Here is a 24,240-nt window from a genome sequence, read left to right as displayed (position 1 = left end):
TTCTTTCTTGCTCTGCTGCTACATTTAAAGTATATTCTGTCTACTCAGCACAAAGAAGTCCGATGCATTTACTCAGCACCATACACTGTGTATGACATATGACCGTATCTTGCATCTAATAACTATATTTTCTAAGCCTTAACATGTGTCACTCACAGACAGGCAATACTCAGCTTAATTCTCTGTATGTGACAAATGCCCAGTGTTGGTCCCAGGGAACAGGATCTATACGACATTTTCAGACAAAGTACTACCTATTTAAATGAGTGACTTAGGTAAATGTATTTTATGAGGATATCATGAGGACCTGTCATGGGTCTTGTATTTTGGGACCTAGAGCAGACAATTCTGGTATAGATTATTGTTTTCGCTGTGCAAAGAAATGATACATCCCATCTGGAGCAATCAATTAGGCTAGCTGTACCACAAGCTCAAGTCTTCCCTCTCCAAGATCTTTAAAGAGTATGCTGAGATCCTCATTCTTTGCTTAGACCCAAAGCAATTCTATAGTGCTATCTGATCGCCTGAAAGAATGTTATTCACATAAAGGTGTTTCTGCAGTGAACTGGGATTTCAGAATAACCTTAGAATCAATGTAGTTACTCTTTTATAAATGTAATGTTAAAAAGTACTACCTATAGAATATTCAAAGTATATTTTGTAGTTTGTATAAATACATTCAGATTTGTTTGGCTTTTTCTTACTACCTGTGTATGAAAAGCATCCAGTGATAATCAGGGAGCAAGAACCAGTCGATTCTTAAAACCACAATTTTCAAGCACTCAGTCATTCTAAAGAATTTGTTAGGCAAAACATGTACGGCCAGACCAAAGGCTCATGCTATGCTTTGTTTTTATGTGAGCAGCTTAGCAGTATCTGTTATTGAAAAACTGAATATTAATGATATTTGTTTTCATTTTACCAGCACTATAGGTAGCACTAAGACTGAAATCTTAGACACTATCATTTTTGTGAATGGAGACAAATGATCTAGTAGTCTCTTATGAAGTTTGCTGACGGGATTACTCTATTGCATGCCAAAAATAGCCAAACTCAAAATGTGATTCATAGTATTCCTTTGAGGACCTTTTGAATGCTAGGAGGAATTGCAGTACTAAAGAGGGTTATCTTCAGGAACAAACGTTCATGATACAAAGGTTCAAGCAACATGGTTACTCTGTGGCTACTCAATACTGCTGTGCAATGAGTTAGCATGATAAAAAGGATGATGTTCTATCTATTGTTAAGTCCCAAAAATGTAAAAATAAATAAATAAAAAGTTTAGGTGCGATTTATTACTACCTATAGCAATAATGCAGGTGAAGTAAAAAAGATCATGAGCACTGGGCGTTATTCAAGATTAATAATGTTCTCCACTGTATCATCACAGACGGGCCAGAAGTAATGTTTACATGAAGTAGTTCTCTGAGAGACAAACTACGCCTCAACCTGATTACAAGTGATGAATTGTCTTGCTGGGCCTCTTTATTTTTAAAAAATGTAAAGCATGCAAAATGAGTGCTAATGTGTCTGAATATACAGCCTGATCCAAAACTAAGAGAAGGATAAATTAAATGATTACATGTAGCTCCAAATTTTGCAAGAAGAGATATGTGGGTAATACAATCTATCCACTTAAAAAGTGGGTAGAAGAGCATATGCAGGCTATTAAGAATGCTTATCCACATTATCTGGTCATTTTGTGGAAAAACATAATAGCGACAGAGATCTTTTAACCTTTTTTGAGATTCACTGTATATCTCCCACGGCAAGGGATGGTGATAGGGAACTGCTCTTCAGATGTCTTGAGTCCAGATATATTGTTTTACTGGAAACCTAGGTGCCACATGGGATAAAATATGATGAAGAATCCAAAGTACACTTCGGTACACAGTGATAGTAAATGATGGACAAGCTTCCCGTATGTTCTTTGTGTCTGTAACAAATCATGAAGAATTATCTAATTTGAAAAGTTATTTCTGCCTTTTTTTTCCTTGAACTAAGATATTTACTAAAAAGGTTTTCTGAATTAAATGGACATTAGTGGTTATTTCTATAAATTTATTTCTTTGTAGGCCCGAGGGACATGCACTCAACCACAAGCCTTCACAAAAAAGATTTTAAGATTTTTTGCTTTAATCTTTGGTTACTCTGTATCTTTTTCTTCTTTTTTGCTATATTGTTACTTTTCAATTGATCATATTGATATATTGACTGGGCATATACGTGATTTGGGTTGTTTGATTTTTGAGATTGGCCACTTGAGCTTTACTTTTTTGTGTTTACAAGTTTTGAAAATCTTTCTTATTATATACAATTGCCCAATTATGTTATTTTTATAATATACCAAGAAGTCATATTTGATTCATGAAGAAGCCCACTTAGGCATGATGCTATTATTTGAAAGTTGTGGAATATTGAATAGTAGATTAATTCAGATTACTAATTCTCCATTGTGTATAGGATTGGTAGACACATATCTAGACTGGTGTTCTATTATTTTTCATGCACATGTCACCATTTAATTTGGATTCATTTAACAGTGAAAAAGACAAGATGTGTACTTAGGTTATGACATTTAATAGCAATTGTACTGAAAATGTGTGCACAAAACCATTTAAAAATGACATCACTTTTAACTTCACATCTCACAAGCGTTTAACAAACACATGTATTTTCTATGTTTAATATACTTTTAAGGAGTATATTCTCTATGGTGTCCCACACGTGATCAAACTCAGATGGCTAAAAAACATTGGATTATTTTTCTGCCTGAAATAAACTATACGCTATAGTCCTCACTGGACTGATATAGTTAGATTCACATTTCCACAGAAAAGGCATTTTTGACTTGTTAATAACTTTGTCATTGCTTTCTGAATCTTTGCAAAAACTTCAAAAAAAAGAAGTCTTATTCACTTCAGTTTTTTCCTGGAAATGTTTGGGGTGATCCATCAAGTGGGGCCAAGAAAAGGAGGAGAGGTCTCAAAACACATTTTCTCCATTCATTTTTCATAGGAAAATTGAACAGCGAACAGCACAAACAGTTGAATGGAAATGCACCAAAGTTTGCAGAAGGCTAGATTTTAATGTGCTTTTTGTGATTTGGTGTAAAACCATTCAGTAGTTTTTGAGAAATGAAGTCTCAAAATGTACGTATGTATCATTCCTTGATGGATCCGTGGAGTCAACAGATCATGAGATAAGTTCTTACTGGCCGTAAGCTAAGCACATCAATAAAGATGTGATCGCAGACATTATAGAATGCAGGACTCAGGACTCAGTGCCTTGTTCTAGGAAACAGTTAAGAACACATACCCTGCCCCCCCAAAGTCTGGTGATAGTGGGGTCCCTGAGGGAGCTCGGATGCTGCAAAGTCACAGATGGTCTATGGCACTGATGAAATAAACAGTAGTCTCCAGCCTTTTTTTAAATTTTTATAAACACCTTAGTGTAGGACAGGGTCAGGAGGGGCAGCACATTGAAATTATTTGGGGAGGGGGTATGCTATGCCCTGCACCCAATCTCCACACATGCTGGCTGCTGCCGATAAAGTGCCAGTGGGGGGGAGGGTAGGTCCCTGTTCCCAACCCACAGGGTGCCAGCAAAGAGTTTGTCACATGGTCTGGCCGCAAGCCCATCCGATGCACAGCCAAAGGCTGTGCAATGCAGAGGTAGGGCCATACAGATCCTGCGCCGCACACAGCTACAGGCATCTTAATTTATGTTAAGTAACACACTGAAATTCACTGAAAAAAGCCAAAGGTTACAGCAACAGTATAGTTAGGAATTGTATTTTGTCTAACTTTAAATTTAAAAAAGTTAGAAATTCACCGAAAAAAGGTTAAAGTGCCATAGTTAGAGTAAAAAGTCAGTTAAAACATACCCTTCTAAATGAGCAAGCCAGTGAAATTCACCAGTTATAGTTAAAGTAAATGCACTGCTAATTAACTCATCAATGACATCATTGGTTCCCAACCTTTTCACTTCTGTGGACTCCCATTTTATCATTAGTGGAACCAGGGGACCCCCACTGAATTATCATTGGAATCCGGGAAGTGAGTGAGTGAGTCATTACTGAAAGCTGGGGACGTAATCTGTTAAATATTTAATTTTCTAAGCAGTCACAGCCCCCTGAAGGGACAATAGGGTTGGAAACCACTGTATTACATCATTCATGATATGTTCTATGAAATATTTGATAACATCACTACACTATCTGAAATGACATAATTGATAACAACACTGTGCATTGCGGGGGCGTGAGTTATAGTACTTGGAAGCCAAGTGAAAACGGCTACTTCCTAATTTTCCCTTAACATACATTTTTGCCCAGCGCCATGCACACACCTTTGAGCCATAGTGCAAAGGTGTCTACATGAGTCTAACATGGGTTTGTACTGGAAAGGTATCATTACAATACAAAATATTATGCCTAGACAAAATTTAAAACGTTTTCCACTTTGTATGTGTGCTGTACAATGTAGCTCACATGCAAAATCAGAAAAGAAAGGAGAAATGAAACCATATCTCCTTTTAATGCCTGTTTTCAAGTGACATTAATTTATGGTGCAAAACTCTATCTAGTATTGTTAGTAGGTAGTGTTTTGTGTCAGAAACCATGGGTGGTAGCACAGCAATGCCCATGTACCATCCCTGGCCCGAGCTACTGATGCAGAGTAACGCAAAGCAGCATTTCTCTTTGGTTTGTGTTACTTTTTAATATAAAACAAAGGAAATACCAAATTGCGCTGATTTGTTATTCCTTAAAATGGTTTTGTATTGGCTTTGTTAACAGTAAAAAAATAATACAAACCTGATGCAAAAGCTTTGTAAATCTTAGCCTACATGTTTTGTTTCTGGTGAATTATAGCACTTTTGGTCTGCTGAAATTCAGTAGTGGAAAGCTGCTGGTATTGCTGTTTTTTCTACAAATCTCAGAATTCCAATCAACTCCAAGCAGGGATTTGCATAGGGATTGGTATGTACCTCCCATGTGGAATCAGGCCTTCACTGAAATATGCAACTTTGGAACTTGCGAAATATAAGGAATTTCAGTTGTAGCCCCAGAAGTAGGTATGCTCACTTCACAAAGTAGTTTAATTGAATTACCTTTGGCAATGAACCAAGAAAACTTTGGTTTGTTCCACCTGCATCTCATTTGTGTTCATTGCTATTAACAAGGCTAGTTTTCATTAGCATGGACTGATAGTCTAAGTTCACTGTTTGCCTAACCAGGAAGCATTTGTTGTTTAGTACCAAGGGCCATGATTATTAAGGTGACACTAATGGGCCAGATGATTTCACTGCTTTAATTTCCTTGTGATGGTCTACATTCTCTACTAGACACCTGATAAGATGATGCACTCCTTCTGAGGGCACCTATCCCACCCCTGTACCACTGTCAACCTTTAGCTCTGCTCATGTTCTAGTGAAGGGTATCATGGATGACTGCACACAACATTTGCCATTATTCACACTGCATGATACCATAGGCGCTCGAACACACCACTCTCTAGCACTCATGCTGCTGTTTTACCTTTTCAACTCTGGATTCTCAACCGCAAACCAAGCCTACAGCAACTATAACATTATTGTATAACTGCATCACCTAACAATTTCCATGACAGAGCTCACCAACCAATTCAAGCAAGGTTCATAAAGATATGCAATTCATTGAAATCCCTCTCAGAGCCTTTTTTGCCATGGGACACTAGGCACAGATGACAAAGGTCTTCTCCATCAAGTGGCTTATAGCTTAAAGCCATAGCTCTACAGGCTAGTATATGAGGGTCAGGGAGTGTGATGGGTTAATATGAAATCTACTACCACCTTGAACCTAAATAGTAACTTGTGACTGCATTTGTTTTATTGAAATGCATAGATGAATGTTAGCCTCGATCAGAACTTTATTTATTATAGTACTACACCGATCTCCCAAATATTAGAGGCATCAGTTAGGTAGGCACCTACATATATAGTTTGGTGGAAATGCCCCTGAATCCATCAACAGCCAAAGATTCCCTGTCTGGGATTACGTGTCAAAATACACAGCAGTTTGCAAGTAAAAGTTGACACTTGAAGTAGAGTACACTTAAGTATTGTGGATGATCTGAAAATTGGCTATCGTTTCAGCATTGTCACTACTAGGGGCACAAATCAGGAAGACCCTGACTGTATAGTTTTAAGCAAGTCATTACAGCAGTAATTAATACTCAAAACGTGGACACTTAAGTACTACCAGTTATTCCACTAAAGTACAGCAAAAATGAATTGATGAAGTGAATGGATCTTAGTTTTGTACAGTGAATGCATACCTGTGGAAGAATAGATGAATGAGGTTTTTGGTCAGTAGATCAATGGACCCATGAATGAGGGTAAGTACAGGAAAGTATGACTGGATTGGTAGTGGTTCATACCTACATGAGCGGTATAAGAAATCGGGTTATAAGTTGAGAGTGGTGGAAGCCCATTCAAAGAATGAACACAATCCTCATCAGGCTAAACCACATAAGTCATTAAATCAATCTGTGCTTAACCCACTGGTAGCTTGGCACAAAGCAGTCCGGCTTAGCTTAGAGACAATGCATAAAGTATTTATGCAGCACACAAACATTAATGAGGTAAAAATACAACACAAGAAAAGTCCCAAATTAGAAAGATTAGAGTAAAATTTATTAAATAAACCAAAATAGTAAAAATCCAATCAGCAGAACTGGAGGTATGCGTCATTAAAGGTTCTAGCAAAAATAGCATCAAAAGCACAAAGCACCAACTGTGGTAATGTAGTTGTGCTAGACCTGGACAAACGCACAGGTTCAGATTGGTCGCACTGGAGCACGGGCTAGGTACTGAACCAAGATTGACCCTCTAGGAGTGGTAGCTTTTTGGCTTTGGCGAGGGGTTGCATGGTACTGTGATACAAGGTCCTGCGTTGGTATGCACCACTTTGTGTCAGTCCTGGTGAAGTGGCCGTTCTCTGAGTTGCAGCACTGCGAAGTCCTGAATCACTCTGCAATGGTTCCAGTGAAGTTGCTGATGAGAGACTGTGAGATGCTGCAACTTGAAGTCCTGTGTTGGTGTGCTCTGCACTGCGGGATTCTGGTGAAGCAGCTGATGTGGATCTACGAGATGCTGCGATGCAAGGTCCTGCGACGGTCTGCACTTTGCTGCGTCGGTTCTGGAAAAACCCTCAGTTGCACAGGGAGGAGTACACTCTAACTCCAGCCAAGTGTCCATGATTTTGAGGACAGCATTTGGGTGGGTCAGGACTCACTTCAACAGAGGGCAGCAGAGGGGACCAGGTCAGGTCCAGTTGTCTCGGGTCACTGGTAAGCAGAAGAGGCCTTTGGAATCTTGTTGTGTGTCTGTACCTTAAGCAGGAGGTCAGCCAACTGACCCTTCAAGTCACTCCTAGTGATCCAGGGCTAAGGCAAGGAGGTCCTGTCTTTCTTCTTCAAACAGCAGGGCAGTCCTTCTTCTGAATCTTCTACAAGTTCAGAAGAGTTCTAATGAGAGATACAAAAATGTGCCACTTGTCTTCCACTGTATCAGCCTGTGGGTGGAGGATGCCCCGTTTAACTAATCCTCCCCCTTTTCTGGGTGTGACTTCAAACTGTCTAGGGTAACAAAAGACAGGCCTAGGTATGAGCTGCATTTGTCTGTGGCCGGGCAGCTTTTACATGTCAGGAAGGAAGTATGCAAGCTGGAAATCTACCTATTTGAAGCTCAGAAAGGTTTGGTATAACTCCTCCGGACAACCTGCTAAAGAGAGCAACATCCTGCCCAACACCCTAGGTCCTTTTGTCGCCATGTCTTGAAAGAATACACAAAACACCACAGGAGAGCCTTTGACAGTGATGTTATCCTCAACACTGTCAGAAAGTGAAATTTGGTTTAGACAGAAAAATGCCAGCTTACTAAAAGTTACATTTTCAGAATAGTAACTTAAAATCCCATTTAAACAGAATTTCAAATTACAATTTATTTGAGTGTAAACAGCATACCTCTGTCTGGTTCCAACCTGAAGTTGTCAGTTATTAACTATAATAAATATTTCCGTGTTGGTCTATGCGAGAGACAACCTTACAGCAGTTAAAAATTATTTTCACTGCCAGGACATGTGAAACTCTGCAATATTGATCCTTTAGGGTCTACATTCGGGGATACTTGTCAGTATCAAAAAGGAACGTTTAGGCCTGGTAAAAACGTTTAATTTGCCAGGTCAAAGTGGAAGTTTAAAACTGCACTACAGACTGGAGTGACAGACCTTAGACATGTTTTAAGAGGCTACTTTAGTGGGTGGCACAATCAGTGCTGCAGCCCACTAGTTGCATTTCATTTACAGGCTCTGGTTACAGTTAGTACCATATACTACGTATATACAAGTATATTAAATGTACCACACAGGGGGAAGGCAATTTTACCATGTGTTAAAGGGAGACCACGAGCACTTTCTCACTGATTAGCAGGAATAAAGTGTGCAGAGTCCTAAAGGCCAAAAATAGGTTAAAAAAAGGAAGGCAAGGGAAGGCACAACTGTTGGGAAACCTTGCAGAAAGGGCCAGGTCCAACAGGTAGACAAAGGGTGGGAGAATGGATGTAGAACAGATGTTATCGACAAAATGGGTGGAAGGATGAATGCATCAGTATGAATACGAGTGAATGGGTGAAGGCATCGATTTGGTCTCTGATTGCAGGGATATTAGTGGATTGATAAATGTATGGGTGATGGATAATGATAATAAATGTGCATGTAGATGTTGCAAGCATGGTTATAGGATGGATAGATGCATGGATGTGGGTAGATAGGTTTGAGTGAACGTCTAGGTTTTGGTGTAGATTTATGAATGAATGGGTGTGGGTACATTTAGAGGTGTACTGGTATATGAGAGAGAATGGATGACAATGCATTGATTGAAGGATGAGAATTGTGAATGGACAGAAGTATAGAAGGGTGTGTATGTAAATGTGTAGATGTTTGTGGATTGAAAGTGGCTGCATGAATACTTTGGTGCATGGATTAGGTGTTTGTCACTGTCTTCAAGGATGACTGAATTCATGGATGTGGGTGGATTCATGGAGAAATGGTTGCACATATGTGGAAAGGTGAATGGGTGTGCAGATGAATGTGATTCTATTTTAATGGAACACTGAAGAGCCTAGGTGCATGCATATTCAAAGCTGAATGGATAGGTGGGTGAATGAAGGGGAAGGGTCGAAGTGGATCAAGGAATTACTTGTATGGGTTGATTGACAAATGAAAGCACAGCTGTGAAATCGTATATGGATGAATGAGAGTGGATGGATACATGGGCCTGTGTGAATAAGACTGCTACATTTTTTCTCCTTTCATTCATTTTATTTTCTTCTCTTCTACACAAATAACCCTGAACTCCCCACTTCCTCCAAAACTGTTCAAGAAACAAGGTAATAGGTAGAATATCAACTTAGAATGCAGGTGATATGTGCATATATGAAAATTGACTACTATTTGTATTCAACCTTCCTTGACTTTGTTTGCAGCTGAACTACTAAAGCGTTACCACTCAAATATTTATCACCACGATGAAACCAATCTTTCTATAGTCACTTTACAGTTTAAATCCTTGCACAATGGTCTCACAAATAACCTATGAATAAAATCAGTGTGGGGCATGTTATTTAACAGTGGTGAAAACGTGATATGAAGCACAAATAGTACATGATATAGTGAACAAATGAGGTCATTTGAAAAGGCACATATTACTTTTAATGTTCTCTACCTTTATCGCTTGCCACTTGCTTCTGGTAAACTACTTTTAGTAACAAATTATGACCATCAGAAATCAATGACGAGGATGTCACCTATTAAGTATGCACAAAACCGCACTCATATTCTCCATTACCACTAGGCGCAGTATGGGCCTGATTTAGATAGTGGCCTACGAGTTACTTCATCACAACGGTGATGGATATCCCGACCACCGAAATCTAAGTCCCAGAGGATATCATGGGATTTAGATTTTCGGAGGATGGGAGTAACTCATCCACCAATATCTTAATCAGGCCCTTTGATAATAATGGACACTAATGCCACAGTGAAATGAGCAGGGGAAAGAAAGTGAAAGAATTAAGAAATCCAGTAATGACAGAGCACACAACACGTGTTAAGGGGAGCACAACATTTTACAACGAAGAGACAAAGCACTACGGAAGCAGGAAACCACAAACTGTAAGCCCTGAATAAGGCCCTAAATCTTGAAGCAAGCTAGTTACATTTGCAGTACCAAATCCGGAAACTAACAGTTGCAAACCAGCATAGCCCTTTTTGGTTGCAAACCTGAAATTTGCAAAATCAGGATTCCTGTAATCACATAGATAAAACTTTTTACAAGCTGGAAAATTCTTTCCACCTCATTAAAGGGCTATTACGATCGTTAGGAGCCGCAACTAGGAAGTTGAGAGTGAAAGTGGGGGCGTCACCCTCCTATTTGCGATTTGGTGAGAAATGCTTCAATGGTTTCTGACGTCAACTGCGCTCGCAAAATATTGATTAGTTACCACCCCGAAGTTGGGGTGGCAACTGGTTACTCTGTGAATTATGTCAGTTGCTCTTTTACTAATCACTTACTTAACATCATATGTGTTGAAAATGTTCTCGTGAGCTTGAAAAATATATCTTTATTTTAAATTTAAACCAATACTTGCGGACAGTTATTGGACATTCATTGGAAAAGAGGATATTATTCATGCCGGGTGAGTAATTATTGCCGTGCATTCAAATATAAACAGAACATCTTCGACTCCAAATATTTTACTATCAAATTCCCTATGATATGACATTAGCATGTGCAGACTAAGAGTAGCTACACGGGACTCTGGAATACCTAATGTCAAATATTGGCTTTCACACTGCCCTCAAGCTAGTAACTTTATCTTCAAGAGGCTTACTGGTGAATTGAGATTTATTTTGAACATGTTATTTAACTTCCCTCTTTCTGCTGAAAACTGTCAATTAGAAAAGAAAAAAAATCACAGATTAGCTTTAGGATGCCAAAGGTAGCTTAGCAAACAAATGAGTTACAGTTCAAAGCACACAGCTGTACAAGTGGCAATCTTTGGCATAACTCAAATGACAACATTGGCATCTGGTAACCTTCATTAAAGATATTCGGGCGGCAAAGAGTCAATGATAGCTGGTATCAATATTCACCTTTAACATTCCAATATCCCCCCCCCTTTAATTTAGAGTATTCTCCCTGCAGTGGGTGAGCTATGAATCGGTAAGAGTCCTTCCTCGAGCTGAACCAGTCATTTTAGGGTCTCCCACTCGTTACAGACCCTTACCTATAGTTCAGGCGCATTATTATTCTGTTAGAATGCCTTTAAAGATCAAGCCTTGGCAATTAATTATATATGGGATGAAGTAGCCGCTGCGATGCATTATAAGGGTAAAGATAAGAATAATGCAAGTCACTAAGTCACTGCCCTGAGACTAAAGGCTGAGCGACATTTTATACTCCGTCTTGCCCCATATTTAAACTTTGACGCCCAAGCCTGTGGACGTCAAAATCCCGCCGTGTGCGTCATTTTCTGGATGCGGGAAACCGCCTTGCTTTAATCATATGCAAGGTAGTGCGTCGTATTTATGCTTCCGGGCAAAAATGCCGCACAGCCGGGAGGTGGAGTCGGAAAATGATGCACAGCCCGATTTGCGTAAAAAATTAACGTCTGGGTCAGGGCAGGCGTTAAAATGGGGCAAACACACCTGTATTTAATCAGAACACACAGAAGCAACAGCAGAGCAGCCAAAGGGAGACTTGGAGGTGCTTCTCATCCAGGGTGCACGCAGACGCAGAGCCCGGCAACAACAACAGTAGCTATCACAACACCAGCAGGGACTCCAAAGGCAGCGCAGAAGGCAGAAGAGGATATTCCGCACCAGAACAACCCTTCATGGCCTCTGGGAACATGACATCATCCAGAGGTACAGGTTGAACTGGCAGGCCATTCAGCAGCTGCTGCGCAATATAGAGCCACAGTTGGCACCCACCTTGCTGACACCTGCACCATCCCAACAGAAACCAAGCTGCTAGCTGTACTTCACATGTTGGCAAGTGGCTCCTTTCAAAGCACTGGCGCCCTGGTTGCCGGAATATCACAGCCATCATTCTCTGCCTTCTTACCCAAAGTACTGGATTCTATCATTGAACTCACACCCTGCCACATCTGCTTCCCAAACACACTGCAGAAGCAGCAGGAGACAAAACAGGGGTTTTAACTCATTAATGGATTCCCACAAGTCCTTGGTGCAATCGACTGCACACATGTACGCCTTGTGCCACCTGCTGCAACTGAACACCTCTACCGCAACAGGAAGCACACACACTCCATAAATGTGCAGGCCATTGTGGATCACGAAGGGTTGTTCACCAACATCGTGGCAAAGTATCCTGGGAGTGCCCATGACTCTTTCATCTTCCGTCACTCTACCATCAATCAACACTTCCAGGATGGACGATATGGCAATGGACTACTTGTTGGTAAGTACAAAAACCTACTTATGTACACACTGCACAGCAACCCTCTAGGACACGCAACACATACACCACAACAGCAACATGTGGACAGGAACACACTGAGGTCGTGACATCGCTAGCCATGTTTGATAGGTCTGCAGTGAACATGTCACACATCTGAGATTAGTCTACAGTCAAATGTTAAGACGACAATGGTCACAACGTATGGAGAGGTTTGGCTAATTGTCACCTTGCAAAATGTAAGCGTCTCACTGATGTTTAAATTAATCCATTGCATAAGTCTAAAGGTATGGGATGTCCAGGGTACATAGATGCCAACGTGTTACCACCACTGCCAATTTGAATCTGTGTATGGAACTATCATCTCACCCCAGTGAAGACACAGGGACACCTGTATCACAAGTCACAATGCTAGGGAGTGCAAACTGTCCTGCAAATACCCAAACATACTGCTGACAACCGGTTAGCAGGCAAACACTCATTCAGCCAATGGTACATCCTACAAGCCTAGGAAGGAACACAATAACACGAAAGAGTCACAAACAACACAAGACAACTACTGACATGCAAGGTGATAATAATGGGGTAAGCTACATGAACATGATCCCACTCATTTTCTTTTTCAGCTGATCAGGGGTATGGGATCCAGCCATGGATTATGACACCATTTGGCAACCCAAGCACTGCAGCAGAGCGTGCCTACAATGAGGCACATAGGAGGACACGCACCATAGTGGAGAGGACCTTCGGCATCCTTAAGTCGAGATTCAGGTGCCTTGACATCACTGGTGGCAGCCTCCTATATTCACCAGAAATGGTCTGTAAGATCATTTTAACATGTGGCATCCTGCACAACATTTGTATACGAAGGAACATTCCCCTCTTAGAACCAGAGCCACAAATGCCTGAAGAGGAAGATGAGTGGTATGCTGGCCATCAACACGAGGGGGAGCAACAAAACACAGCTGCTGGATTGCGTAGGCGCCAACATATTGTAAACAATTTCTTTTAAAACAACTCACATTCACCACTGTATTACCTGATGTAAATAAACACAGATAATAATCACCATATCATGGTCTGGGTAATCATTTTTGCTCACCTTTATCTCTAACTATCAGAATAAGAGTGTAGCCTCATGGAGCATTGCTGATATACCGATCAGGACACAGAAATGTCCAAAGCAATTGTGATGCATATTATACAACAGTCACATACACACACACTGTAAATGACATATATCCTGTACATTTCACCTTTGAAGGGCAGTAGCAGAGGAACACACCTATTTTACACATACATGTTGGCAACATGGTTCATCGTAGCATATGGCACACAACTAAGACACCATCAGTCTCTAAGTGAAAAAAATGCCTCATACATGAGGCAGTGGATGTGGTATTGCATTGGTAACAGGAATGTATGTCCAGACCCTTGACAGCAGTAAGTCGTACAGCACCTATCTTTGCAAGGACTATCTGTGACTAGAGTTCCATAGAAGCAGAACATAGACAGCACAAGTGCCACACCTATGACAAGCATTGCGCACATGACATTCCATGTACATGTCAGCCCATTTCCTAACTCCTGACACACCCACGCTCCTGATCTCAACCCACCTGTCTGAAGAGGTCCTTGGAATGCTAATATGTGTACCCCGATATTCCCTCCTCTACACACACAGACTAACAATAGTAATCCAGTGTGCTACACCCTTTCCTATGGTATGCCTTTGTCATAGTACATCTGACTGCATGGACGTCAGGTCAATTAATACACTGGCTTGTAGTTTCTAAGCCCTGTTATCACCTTGTTTTGCAGTATCTGATTACCGTGGAGTAAGGAGGAGGATCTAGGGGTTCTGCCTTGGATAAAATGTTATGCTCTGTTGGTGATAGAAGATGGCCTGTGGTTATAATGGCTACTTGCCTAATGCAAGGAGTTTTGAACTCTCCAACAAGAAAGCAGTCCAGAAAACTGAGGGGCATATTTACAAGAAATTGGTGTACGACAGCGTTACAAATATTTTTGCTGCACTGTCCTGTACATTTCTGTTGTTTCCCCTTGCCCTGGTGCACAATTTGCTGCCTAGCTCCAAGTAATCACCCTTGCACCATTGTGCAAGGGTGCCTGTGTTGCATGCAGAATAGTTTTTGTGCAGGGAGACTACCTTCCTGCACAATAAACAATCCATGGAGGTATTTTCCTTTTTGTAGGTGTGCTGCAGAATGCAGCACACATAGGATGAGGAAAATATGAGGAGAAATAAAGATATTTCTCCTTGTTGCACCTGCCCTGGGGAGGTGTAAAGTTTTGATGCAATCCCTGGTTTACAGATCCTTATAAATCTGGGAATCTGTCAAAACCCATGTCATGTATGTTACATGGAAAAACCCACTGCAATGCCCATGGAACGCTCCCCTGACATAATTGACTTGCGTTGTGTTGCTATATACCAAATCTACGAGGCCATGAAAAGCCACGCAAAGTGCCTTTGCGTGGCCTCGTGGATATAGGCCTGCACTCAGTGCCGCCGGTGTGCCACCAGCAGTGCAAGGGGCTTGTAAATATGCCCCTTAGTTTTTGCAGTATGATGCATGGGAAGTGTAGGCCATGCTGTTCAAGAATCCCTATAGGGAAAAGATGAGAAACTCTGTCGGTCTCATGTACATGATTGCAGAGTAATCTATGTGATACAGGACAAGAACCATTTGCGGTGCACATCATGCATAAAAACTGAAAGATATGCTAATTTTGTTTTTTGGCTCTTGGAAAACATTTTTCACAATTACTATCCGGGGACTTCATGAACATCTTTAAATATAAAATTATCCAGATCCTCATGGTCTAAACAGGGTTTGATCTCATGCCCGTTCTTCCGATCTTTCATTCAAGGGTAATGCTGATGATCACACTCTCACTTTTAGAGTCTACGTTTTACTGAGGTGCATTATCATTAGAATTGGCAAAACTATCTTCTACCTAGATGATGAATTCAGAGATGTTTTAATGTGGGGCACAGTGGGCAATTGACAAGGCCCCTATCTTTTAAGCCTCCTCCCCCCCCCCTCTCCCGGGGAAAGCAAACTTTTTCTCTATCTTACTTTTGTATATTTCTTGATCCTTAACATATACGCCTTGTCAGGAGTAGTAAGGGTCTATTTAAATGCGATTACAAATACAATATAATTCAATATTGTTTCACATTATGGCTCTTGAATTATCAGAAAATTGATAATACAATTCATAGATGTTCAGAAGAAGTCCCCCCCAAAAAATTTCTTGCCTGGAGACCCCAAAATCCTTAAGATTACACTGGAAGAATCGCAGGAAATTCCTTTGAGACACATGTAAGTCTTGTGAGAGGCTGGGCAGATGTTTGGTGTTATTGCCATAGTTTTTAAACTTCATGACAAACTCATAGGGATCTTACAGTGATAGCATATATCATTTAAGAAAAATGTCGTCAAGGGTGTTCCCAACTTGTGAACAGCAGTGTTAGCATTAATTATCCATTGTTTAATTGTCTTTGTTAGAGTTCGTTTAAATGTATGTTGAATTCCATATTATTCACATCCACTTGAAATAAACATCCATAGGTAATAGTACAAATGGCCAGCCTTCACAAAGATCATCAAATACAGCAACACTATTTATGTGTGTCATGTTATAAAAAGTGAGTAAGCCATCATTATGGGTGGCATAGTTTTGGGCTGATATTTTTTGCACTTATTCAAAGCCAACACTGCAAGGGTAGGCATTCACTGGATGACATAGTTAGCTTCCAATTATGAGTTTGTCCCTGAAAGATGGCAAAATTGAGTAATTGGTAATTACTGCATAAAATACACATGTTCCAGTTATTACTTAGGAGGTAATTTTGGAAGATTTGAATTTATCTGGATAAAAAGCGGGTTTGTGATGTTAGCTACCACACTCATACATCTGTAATGTGTGTTAACAGACGCTCGATTTACTTGCTGCAAATCCGCGCTTCTAGGGTGATACAAGGTAAATGTTGTCTTGGTGTGCAACTTTTAATTGGTTATGGTTTATTGTTCAGATGACATACAACTACCATACCTGTGAGTAGTGTTCACTTCGACTTTGGGATATAAGGTAGATCATGCAATTCAACAGAATCAGCCGATAAATTATTTGTTATTTTTAAGGAGGTTTGATAAAGAGTATGGATGACAGTCACAGGAATACAAGGCAAAATTGTTATCCTCTATGGGTGAAAAGTATAAAGCATGGGTTAGAAATGTGATGGGGGTGGCACTCTATTAGGAAGCACCGAAAGCCAATCCTTGAATTACCCAGATATTCGGTAATCCAGACGATTCAAGGGCTACATATACAAAGATATTACTACAGCAATCCTTTAAGGCATTAGGGGATTTAGGTTAAGACATACTATAAATTGATTATCATGTATAGTAGAAAGTTCTGAGAGAACGAATTTAAATGGGCAAAAAAGTCAGATTAATTGAAGCTGCGCTCCTAGTAAACAGTTTACCTTACACACGTCAGCAAATGAGAATGGGAGTAATGAACGTTAAGGGAGAGGTAGTAATATGTCCTACTGAGGACAATGAAACAGGCAGGTGTATTTGTACTGTTAGAACATTTTTGTATTAAAAATAAATGGGTTGACATCAACTAATATAATTTATGTAATAAAAATAAATGGATTTAAATCAGTTATTATCATACAATACATCAAGTTAAATGTAGTCACAAGTGATATGAATTAGTTGATGCTGATTAACTCACTTTCTGTAAAAGTGCTACTTGCTTCAAGTAGAGGGTGTGTAGGTAGACTAGGAGAGGCTTCTAAGAAACAAGGCGAACACTGAGATGTTCGGGTTTAGTCGACTCCCTATGCTTGACATTCAAGCGGCATGGAAAGAGTCTGTTAAATATAAAGTATGTTGTAGATTATGTTGTAAATAGTTAAAATGGTATCTTTTAAGACAGAGAGCTGAGTAGATTGAGTTGTACCTGTGCTGTCCCATTATTTTACAGGACTCGTGCCAACATTAGAAAGTTACATTGCTTGTAGGACTCGTTTTCTGAGCCCACAATTCACCGTGAAACCACGTTTTGATTAATTAAACAATATTTTAGATAATCACAATTAATAAGCAGGTGAATTCAGTTGCGACCAAGCCAAAAAAGTAAATTTGAGTCAAAGTTCCACAAGGTAAAATGCAGTGATTATATGACGGAACACCAAATTAAAAACAACTACTAACCTTAACAACGAGGTCGGAACACCGACCTCGTCCTTACTACTAATGATTTTACCACGAATGCCTTAACAACGATATTTCGTTGTAAAGGCATTCCTGATAAAATCATTAGCAATAGGCACCATTCAACCTACATCCCTCACCCCACCCCCCCAACCCCACCCCAAAACCTAAAACCCGCTGACCTCCCACCCACTCCCCAAAACCAAAAACGCCCCACCCCCCAACCCCACCCTAAAACCTAAAACCCCCTGACCACCCACCCACTCCCCAAAACCAAAAACGCCCCACCCCCCCAACCCCACCCTAAAACCTAAAACCCCCTGACCCCCCACCCACTCCCCAAAACCAAAAACGCCCCACCCCAAAACCTAAAACCCCCTGACCCCCCACCCACTCCCCAAAACCAAAAACGCCCCACCCCCCAACCCCACCCCACCCCAAAACCTAAAAACCCCTGACCCCCCACCCCCTCCCCAAAACCAAAAACGCCCCACCCCCCAACCCCACCCCAAAACCTAAAACGCCCTACCCCCCACCCCCTCCCCAAAACCAAAAACGCCCCACCCCCCAACCCCACCCCAAAACCTAAAACCCCTAACCCCCTCCCCAAAACCAAAAATACCCCACCCCCCCAAACCCACCCTAAAACCTAAAACCCCCTAACCCCCCACCCCCTCCCCAAAACCAAAAACGCCCCACCCCCCAACCCCACCCCAAAACCTAAAACCCCCTGACCCACCACCCCCACCCCAAAACCTAAACCCACCACTTACCTTCACCAACTCCCTTCTTTGTACCTTAACCACGCATGTTCGTTGTTCAGAACATACGTATTTAAGGCACAAAAATACGAAGTCGTGGTTAAAAAAAGCGATGTTACGCTTTCGTTAACCACGACTTTCGTAATAAAAAAGTCGTAAAAAAGGATGTTTCCCAAATGCAGTATTTAAATGAAGGCTTTTGAGAATCGTGTGAAGATTCAAGGATGTTTTTCCCTCCTAAAAGAGGAGACTGGGAAAGCAGCGACCTGTGGGAACAACCTATGTATACCTTCTAAATAGTCACACACAATGAAGAGCAGTAAGAACTCATTTTACTAATTTTGAATATTTACACCTGCAATGACTATCTTCTGAATATTGCTTCTAAATAAACATAAAGTGGCTCCATTGGCCCAAGCCTTCTGACTTGAATTTACATAGAGAGAACAGTAGAAACTTCAGTCAGGAGACCTACAGGTTGTCCCCTACCAAGACTGCCCAAAAGAGTGATACTATAAAACGCTAATCTGTAGTTAGAGGCCATTAATTGACATTAGGTTATTGTCACTCAAACTGTTGCCTAAAGCAAAAATAATTGGGCATAAGAGAAAAAATATTGAGCCGTTAGCGTGCCAGATGAACTGGGTGACAGGACTTTTGCCCTTGTACTTCTGTTAAATAATGATGATCTCCACGATCATTTGTCAGCATTTGCCAACTGACATTGCGTGGGTCTGGTATTATGCACTTACGCTGTTGAAGGAGTGTTCAGTGTACTGATCAAGATAGCTGCATGGTAAAGGGTTCTCATGAGAAACCTTTCTGCATGATCCAGTTTGTGGGTGGATCTTGACAACTTCTGGATTGGATATGGGCCTTCAAGGCTGTACAGTGGAGTTTTTGTATTTGTAGACTTTGACACGTCAAAATCACTCATGACTACAAGCTGGTAAACTAGTTGTTTGGTGTTGTTGACCCAGACACTTTAAATAAGCAGCTAATCGAGTTTGAGTAAAGCATATGTGACCTGAAGATTAATAGGAAGTGCTGAGAGTGTGACATTGACCTCAGACACATTCTGGGTTTGGAATACTAGTTGAGCCTTCTCAACAGCTAGAGGGTCATGTTTTTTATTTCATTGCAGATTTTTCATATGTACAAAATACCAGTGTATACATCCCTGGCCCATGAATATGCCTTCTTATTATAATTCAAAATGCCACTCTGTAGTGATTATTTTTCAGTAGGTGCTTTCTGTTACTAAAATACTGTTTCAGTGTGTGTAACAGATAAAGTATATCCCCGAAAGCTAAGGAAAAGCTATAATATAAACATTTTTGGAGGTAGTCAACGATTCGAAGCACTGACATTTGGATGTTTTTCCTTTTCCTGCAGCCTTAATACAGTCAGCCATATTGTTCATTTGCCAAGTTTCCTAGAAGCCCACGTGAGTAAACAATGGCACAGGCTATTGCATGATATAAGAATGAGATTTAGATTAGTTCTGTTACATCTCCACATATTTAAAAGAGAAAAATATTGTTCTGGATCCATTTTAGTGATGCTTGTGGGCACGTTATTTTAGCAACTAGGCCTGCTGCCTGTGCCCTTTAACCTAGTAATGTTTTATTTTATTTTATTTTATTGTATTCTTTTAGAAACTGCCACATTTGTGGTGATGTTTTATTTTCCTTTATCTTGCTGTCCTTTAACCTAGGAAAGCATTTCCATTACAAAGCACAACATTCTTTCACTCCGTGGTTTCTTCAAGGCTACAGCAAGATAGGATTGCCTGCACAAGTGGTACACCGTGTCTCTACACAGAAACATACGTATTTGTATATGGGGACAATTTCTCAGAACACAAGTGGTTTTATTATAAAAACATCTCTCTGTCACATGCACGTTGGAGGGATGTTCCAGCCAGATGACCATGACTGCATGTTGTCTGACTTTGTTACAGCTGCTCGCTGAAACTACCGGTTCCCTGGCCTATATGGGTATGGTGTCTCTTTAGATGACAGGCTCCTTCACTACTGTCATACTCAGGTATGGGGATGATGTCTTCCAGGGGGGGTCCTGAAGGGCGCATCAGTGCTTATCCTGCTGTGCTCTAACATAGATTATTAGTAGCATAGGTAGGAGTCACACATCTTGTGCAGTGACAGTATGGTGGAACTTTTCTTGTGTTTCACTTTTCTTGTCACCATTTTGTTTCTAGTAAGTTTCATCATCTTAATCATTACAGTTCATGTTATTTTATCTAGGATGCAGCTGATTCAATAAATCTTATTGAACCATTTCCTGCTTCTGTTTGTCTTTGCATGTATGAGACGAATGCAACTGAGAGAAAAAGATGAGATCTGATCTACCATGATTTCCCTATGAAGTCACAATATAATGTGCCCGGTTGCCACAAATCAACCTTGCTCTTGAGCATAGATGAGGCGCTGATGACTGGACGGAAACGGATTAGGCTGACAGTTGTCACATGGTGTGGGATTGGACTCAGTTAACCTCAATTCAGGTGATGCTTCCACCTAAATCCAGCAGCCTCATTGGTACAATGAGATCCAATGTGACATGGCTCCGCCATTTGGTCAGGCACTGATCTTTGGGTCCTCCTGAGTATCTCTATCTCACTACGTGCTAAAGGCAACTCAATACTATATACAGCAACATCCATGGTATTGAGTATTTCCTTCTCAGCTAAATAGGCAGTACCTATTAGATGCTGTAGGTTGAGCTTGAGCCTTAAAAGGATAAATCCGTATTACTTGCCTCTATCTCTGAACAGGCACATTGATCATGGTGAATCCATGATAAACGGGTGGTAATTGAAGTAAACATGTGACTTCCCCTCACTGCCCATTTATTAACTAATGGCCTTACAGCCCAGGGGGGCCATGTTACCTTTGTAGTTGAGGCTCATCCAGCCGATCAAATAGATTTATTTTTTCCTTCGGTCAACTTTCCAGCAATTGATGAGAACACTGATACATTTCATCATTGTACATCTGCTAATTTAACTGCACAATACAGAGCATATACATATTTAGAGATACCTCTATCCTTTCAAGACCACAATAACTGACTTGATGGTGCCCTAACAGACACAATACTGCATTTTAGGTTAGGGCCTCTGAGCAATGATGGTCCTACCTGGCCTTTATTGACCACATATACACCGCAACCTGATGCAGGCACCTTGGCCGTAGCGGAGGTTTGCCGCTTATACATTGACCTTACAGCAAAATATAGAGTCTTAGTAGAGCTTGTAATGCAAACATTAAATACTAACCCGGTATGTGCTGCTCCAGTTCAACCACACGCAGTCACACCAGGCATTAACCCAGTGACTGAACATTCAATCGTTGGTAAGGTACCCGCCAAAAGGGAAGAAATTCCGTATTAGTTAGTCCAAAAAATAAACGTGCTGGAGGCAGTATTTCCCCATATGGGACCTCAACATAAACATAGAATTTTCACTATGTGCTTGCCATTTGAGATAGTTCCTGCATTAGATAACTGCAACACTTGGGGCACGGTATTTGCCATGCTTCATACTACCGCACATGGTACATAAAGACTTGCCAATTTTCCAGAAGTGTTAAAACAAGTTCAAGATGAATACGGCGCTTCCCCGGCCCTAGATTTGGGGATGCAATTAATGGACGATTTTGCCACTGTATCTTCAATAATATTAAGTAATCTTAAAGGTGAAACAGTAGCACTAACAGTGCACATGCGGCTCCAGAAGGTTCCTGTACAGGATCAAGAATGCGAGCTGCCAAAGTTTATCGCAGAGACTTACTCTAGTATTGGTTGGGATAGTCTGGGGGCCAGACCTAGTAAGCCACAATTACAGGGTAAGTCCAATAAGGGTTCTACCAAGTAAGCACTTGAGGGTTCTGAAAACGTTGGGATAAACATAAATGAACACCTAAAAAAGAGAGGGGAGAATCCCTGCTTTCGGAGACCCCTCAAAACCGCTATAATCTTAGAAATAGAGATGATATAAAAACTCCTGATAGATAACAATATAATGATACACATCAATCTCATTCCTTGCAGGACTCACCGGATAAACGCAGTGGGAGAGGTGGGCCGTCAGAACAGCGAAGCAAGTATTTGAAACTGAGAAAGGAGTCACAACGCTCATCAGAAGTTTCTGTTAAGAAAGAAGAGAAACTTCCCCAACAAAAACCCCAATTCAAAAAGAAGAAGGTGGTAGCAATTTCTGTACGAAATGCCACTTAGGATGAGGGCTTTACTGAAAAATAGAAAGTGGGCACTGACCCTGCAAGAAAGTGCGGCACAGGTCACAATAGTTTGCCGGAATATTCAAGACCATCTAGAGGTGAAAGCAACTAGCAACATTTTACAAGTCGAGACTGTGTACATGAACATCTCCACACCTGACAGAGTATATAAATTGAAAACACAATTAGAAGGAGACATTGAGCGCACAATTGATGCTATCTTTTGGGATCGAGTAACTACCATTTATGATATTTTATTGGCCGAAAAGGTTTGGCCACCAGAATTCATCTGTAATCTCCCATATGGGGTGATTGAACCGTCTTTGTACCCACTTGTTCCAAGAGAGCTCAGGGAGGCTTGCGCTATTGACTGGGTGAAGGTGCAGGCACCCACATTGTATTGCAATCATATAGGGTGAGATTACGATTCTCCCTACCATACAATACCAATTAGGTCCCAGCCACAACCCCAATATGCAATAAAACAGGAAGTTAAAGCTCCTGTTAGGGACATCCTCTTGCAGTTAAAATACCAGGGTGTAATTGAACCCTGTGCCTCACCAATAAACAACCTATTGTTACCCATAGCAAATCCAGACCATTCATGTAGAATAGCATTAGATTAAGGACATTTAAGTAGTCATATACGCACATTTGCTATTCAAAATGCACATAGTACAGCACTCATTAACAATATAGTGCATAAAAAATACAAAACAACCTTGGATGTTTCAAATTGTTTTTTTCTGCCAAAATATAGCACTTGAAAGTAGGGATTTAACAAGTTTTAGCGCTTTAGGCTTGCAAAAAAGTTTTGCAGACTCCCACAGGAGTATAGTAACAGTCCAGGATTGTTTTCAGCTCAGGTTACTTCAATCTTACACAACACTGACCCTGAGGCATTGTCCTTCATAGATGATATCTACCTTATGAATGATGATCATGCTCAACATATAAGGCGGGTGAGCCGCATTGTTGTGGATTTTGCCAAAATAGGTTACAAATTTAATTTCAGAAAACAAAAATAGCCTTACTTAGTGTCCTATTTTTGGGATATGAATTATCAGATGAAGTCAAGAGACTAGCACCCCAATTTCTAGAAAAGTGCACACATTTGCAACCACCGAATACTATCAGAAAGCTTCAATCACTGTTGGGTTTTTTAAACTTTGGCAGAATTTACATTCGAGATTATGCACAACGCATTAAACCATTATATGACTTACCACATCCTGACTTTTCAAGTAAATATTGGACAGTCAAACACACACATATTCTCAGAGCATTACAACAAGACATGCTTGCAGCTGCACACTTACACACAAGAGACAACAAAACACATTTGGTCATCAGAGTAATCGCTAGTGCCATTTGTTTCACCTATGTAACGTTCAATGAGGGTGATGCTGTCCCTGTAGCATACAAATCTGTATTCCAC

At 40.7% G+C, this 24,240-nt stretch overlaps 1 protein-coding gene across 1 annotated transcript in view; it reads right to left on the bottom strand.

Moving 5' to 3' along the window:
* LOC138287203 (solute carrier family 23 member 1-like) overlaps positions 1-24,240 on the bottom strand; it is a 665,436-nt gene that overhangs the window by 87,892 nt on the left and 553,304 nt on the right. The window lies entirely within an intron of this gene.

This window comes from Pleurodeles waltl, chromosome 4_1, assembly GCF_031143425.1.
Source record: "Pleurodeles waltl isolate 20211129_DDA chromosome 4_1, aPleWal1.hap1.20221129, whole genome shotgun sequence".
NCBI lineage: Eukaryota > Metazoa > Chordata > Amphibia > Caudata > Salamandridae > Pleurodeles > Pleurodeles waltl.
The sequence above is the reverse complement of the archived record's forward strand: the minus strand, read 5'-3'. Positions and strand labels throughout refer to the sequence as shown.